We start from the raw sequence: 5,302 nt of genomic DNA on the forward strand, positions 1-5,302 counted from the left end.
CCATGAAAAACGGACCTCAAAATACAGAAAAAGCCATACCGTCGTGTAAAAGAGGCCTTAGGGTCCATTCACACTTCCGCAAAATGGGTCCGGATCCGCATCCGTTCATTTTAAATGGGGCCGCAAAAGATGCGGGGGGTGGGGATGGGCAGCCAATAGCAGGCCGCAATGAGAACGAGCCTCCCTAGCATCATGGGTGACGCTAGGGAGGCTCGTTCCCGGGACGCTGGATGTTTTGATCCACGTGATGTGGAGATACAGCAGCGGCTGAGCAGGGATGAGGAGCGAGGTAAGTATAATCTATATGAGGTGCCCAGGCATTGGGGGGGGGGGGGGGGGGGGTCATTATAGCCCTTTAACGAAGTGGACTTCAATCCGAATTTCAGGAAAAATTCTATTCGCCGTGAAGCTGAATTCGTGGTAACGAATAGATTTTCCCTGAAATGGCAGTAAAAAAATAAATAAATCTTACTTACCTCGAAGCGTGAAGAGGCCGCCGCGGCCATCTTTCTTGAAATTCTGCATGAAATCTCGTGTGCGGTGATGTATGATGTCACCGCACCGGCCGACGAGATTTTGCGCTGCATATTCAAGCAAGATGGCCGCAGTGGCCTCTTCACGCTCAAATGGATGAGGTAAGTAGAATAAAAAATTTTTTTTTTTATGAGCAACCACAAAAATGCTTTAATATTGATCTCAGAGGCCGCGATCAGCGATGAATGCGGCATCTGAGGGGTTCAATGATGGGGGCGGCGCAATCGCCGTTCCCTGTCATTGCACCAGCTACTTACAAAACAATGTGTCACGAAGCAATTTTTTTTGTATAATTCGGCGAAACAGCCAAATCGAATTTTTAAAAACTTTGTTCGTCTCTAGTCACCACACAGTCTGCGGAAAATGAATACAAACATTACATGGGTTCTCTCACAAAACACATTCTACATTTTTCAAACCAGCACCTGGATCTGAATACTTTTTTAATTGCATGTAATTGAAAATTTAGCATAGCCACTGAGCTATTCAATAAAATGTATCTGTATAGCGCCACCTGCTGTTTGTTCTTTTCCTTAGTTTTTGGTCTCTCACACTGAGCTGGTCAAAGGCTCTCATTTTAAATCTACAGCTGCCACCAGCCATTTGTTTTGTTAGAAGCTGTGGCAGTTAGGCTCATGCACACGACCGTTCCGTTTTTTGCGGTCCACAAATCGCGGATCCGCAAAAACACGGAAGCCGCCCGTGTGCCTTCCGCAATTTGCTGAATGGAACAGGCGGCCCATTGTAGAAATGCCTATTCTTTTCCGCAAAACGGACAAGAATAGGACATGTTATTTTTTTTTGCGGGGCCACGTAACGGAGCAACGGATGCGGACAGCACACGGAGTGCTGTCCGCATCTTTTGCGGCCCCATTGAAGTGAATGGGTCCGCACCCGAGCCGCCAAAACTGCGGATCGGATGCGGACCAGAACAACGGTCATGTGCATGAGGCCTTACAGGGAGAGAGCTGCAGCGGAAAGGACACGTCCACCGAGCTGTCAGGCTGAAGATAATCTAGCAGAGCAGTGAATGGGGAGATCTCTGGATCCATGTGAGGTACAGGGCTGGTTCTATCTCTGTTAGAAAGAGATTGTCATGTATTGTATGATGTCTGATTATCATTTTTCACATCAATCCTGCCATAACCCCTTTAATTTCTTTCTTTTACTCACTTATATAGCGCTGACATATTCCGTAGTGTCGTAAAGACATTATCATCACTGTATCCCTATCAGTATGTCTTTGGAGTGTGGGAGGAAACCCACTCAAAAACAGGGAGAACATACAGACTCCATGCAGATGTTGTCCCTGGTTGGATTCGGACCTACATGGCACCAGTACTAACCACTGAGCCACCGTGCTGCCCATAGATACTTGAGCGGTTCACGGATAGCATACATCCCATGTAAAAGAGGCCTAATAGTGAAATATTGGTTCTGGCCTAAATGATGTACCTCTACCTCTACAGGTGGCATCAACTTTGCCCGCACAGTTGCCCAAAAAAGCAACAAAGTGCATCAATAAATCATACTAGCACCCCCCTCACCACAAAAAAAAATAACAGATTGCAAGGATGGGACAAGTGAGTGGCCAAACAAGTATCGTCTGCGCCTGAGTTCAGACAGCCCCCGGATCGTAACTGAATGGTATACTGCAGTGAGATGCCATAACATTATTAGATGTGAATCTCCCTTTAAAGCACTCAATAACAATGGCTGGAGGATTTGCACACACACTGTTCTTTACCAATGTCCTACCAGCGTTGCCTTGTTGTATGCTGCCATATACATTCATATACACTGTATATTGTCTTTTATGCAGAGCGATGTAAAGATGAGTTTCTGTTCACAATGGGCAATACTGCCACCTGGTGGCCACATGTCAACATCTAAGCATTCTTTTGTCTAGTAAATGAGTGTTTTCTATAGTTTATACTGCACTGATGCAAATGAAAGCTACTTCTGACCAAATAATACAAAATGGAAGTTTTTTTTTTCACAAAACAAAAATTTAGTTAGTGTGCTGAGAGCCACTGCCTTCAACTCCTAATGATCCCCTTGTTGAGCTAGTATGAAGAACGAGGAGCAATGACAAAAAAAAGCCATATGACCTCCAAGTTTAAGCAAGGTAATGGAGCCAAGAAATTTTTTATTTCTCCTTGTTTATCCAGAAGGCAAAAACTGTAGCCTCCCTCCGAGTTATGTTATACATGTATATAGGTCTTTCTGGCTTCAAGCCTTTCTTCTGTTTGTGCTGAGACTGGATCTTGTAATGACCATTCCACAGCTTCACTGCTCGTGGTTGTCCCATGAAAAATATTCCTGGAACTTTATACTTTTGTAATTGCCCGTAATTAAAAAAAAAATGTATTTGTATTTAGCCACTGAGGTATTCTATAAACTCTATTTTTATAGTGCCACCTGCTGTTTTTTTTCCTTAATTCTCTGTCCTCCTTCATCCGCCGTCAGAAGAGTGAGATCTTCCAAGAGTTCCAGCACTCAAAATCTCATCAAGAAAGTCTCGCAAGAACAGGACTTTACCTCCAAATGTTTTCCGCCGCCAATGGAGCAAGACGCTTGCTTGATAGCAGCCTCCATATCAGAGGGGGTATCCCGACAAATTCTTCTGGGGATGCCTAGGAGATAGCTCCCCAGACTCAGAAGAGGAATTTATTGTGAAAAAGACCAAGAGGGCTCTGGTTGAGGACAGAGAATCTCATTATCTACACTATCAGTCCTTTTCTGAGGTTTCAACTCCTCAGAAAAGGTCTCCACCTCATGTGAGGTACCTGGAAAGACCACAAGAAGGTGTCTTTGGTCAAGAACATGTTATACTTTCTACCATGAAGTTGTTTGTCTCACAAAACATGTCAGCAAAGTTGTTGTGTAGCTCAGCCTGAGGTAGACTGAAATTCAGAATTAGTAACTCGTTCCACTGCCTGTTTGGCAGGGAGAACTACCCCCTCAAATCTATTTGCTAATAGCTGGGCTACACCCGACTCTTCCAAAGTTAAAGAGTTTGTCCACCTAGCCTTTTGTTCTACTCTGGTTAAAGAGGACAACCTAATCCTCAGAAATGTCATAGGGATACCAGACATTCAAGCCCTAATTGCCCCCAACATAGATCCTGCTCTGCTATCTATCACCGAAACTGCTTATCTGGATGACAGCACTGACCAAACGTAGAAATATGTACAATTTAGAGTAGCAAATTACAGCAGAACAGGAAGGGGAGCTCTCATGTTCACAGAATGCAAAGTCCCTACTTTCATCTAAAGTTAGGCTACTTTCACACTCACGTTTTGGCTTTCCGTTTGTGAGATTCGTTCAGGGCTCTCACAAGCGGTCCAAAACGCGAGTGTGAACGTTGCCTAAAGCTAGAGACGTCCTTACCGTAGGACAATTGTCCAACTACATTATTAATGTCAGACAAGCCTGTAGGCTCACGTCAGTGGGAATGGCCGACTTAGCCCCAAAGTCTCATGAACACCCTAACCTGGAAAACAGTAATCTGTTTGGTCCCGAATTTATCCATGAGGTAAAAATAAGATATAGAGCATGCAAGTAATTTACTGAATAAAAAAGGCCTACTCAACTTAAAAAGCCCTTTCAGTCAGAGGGTTGCCCACACAGATCTCAGGGGTAAACCCAAACAAATCAGGGACAATCCCGAAAATACTACTTTTAACCAAACACTACAAGAATAGGAACCTCTACAAAGCTCACTTCTTACAAAAAGTCCTACACAGGTAAGTATGGAAGCTTCCATTCCTTCCCGTTCATTTGCAAATTTATAGGAAACAATATCCACCGACCGTTGGGTTACAAATGTGATAAAAAAAATAGCCTCACTCTCCTACTAAAATAGAAACTTTTAGAAAAAAATTCAGTCTTCTCAGACAAGCTAGTCTTTAGACCAGCGGTTCTCAACCTAGGGGTCGCGACCCCTTTGGGGGTCGATCGGCCCTTTCCGGGGGGTCGCTTAAGGCTTCCTATTGTGGGTCGCCCGCACAACGACAGCGGCCCCTTATCCTCGTGCACAGGAAGTGATGTCCTATCACTGCCTGTGCTTGAAGGAGCCTGACGTCTGGACGGGTAAGGCTACTTTCACACTAGCGTTCGGAGCAGATCCGTCTGATGTTTCATCAGACGGATCCGCTCCGATAATGCAGACGTTCGCATCCGTTCAGAACGGATTCGTCTGCATTAAAACTTAGAAAATTTTCTAAGTATGAAAGTAGCCTGAGCGGATCCGTCCAGACTTTACATTGAAAGTCAATGGGGAACGGATCCGCTTGAAGATTGAGCCATATGGTGTCATCTTCAAGCGGATCCGTCCCCATTGACTTACATTGTAAGTCTGGACGGATCCGCTCGCCTCCGCATGGCCAGGCGGACACCCGAACGCTGCAAGCAGCGTTCAGGTGTCCGCTCACTGAGCGCTGGCAGGCGGATGCATTCTCAGTGGATCCGCCTCCACTGAGAATGCATTGGGGCCAGACGGATGCGTTCGGGGCCGCTCGTGAGCCCCTTCAAACGGAGCGCACGAGCGGACACCCGAACGCTAGTGTGAAAGTAGCCTAAGTTGGGCCGCCTGTCTGCTGAGGTCCGAGTTTTTTCGTTAATGACACTGCCGCTGAGCACCACTGCCACCAATGATTTAATTGAGCCTGGCTAATTTTATTTTAATTATTTGGCTGAGCAAGGCTTAATTTATTTGGAGGGACATGAAGCACCGCTGATTTATTTATTTGGGGGACCCTGAGCA

This window comes from Bufo bufo, chromosome 1 (assembly GCF_905171765.1).
Source record: "Bufo bufo chromosome 1, aBufBuf1.1, whole genome shotgun sequence".
NCBI lineage: Eukaryota > Metazoa > Chordata > Amphibia > Anura > Bufonidae > Bufo > Bufo bufo.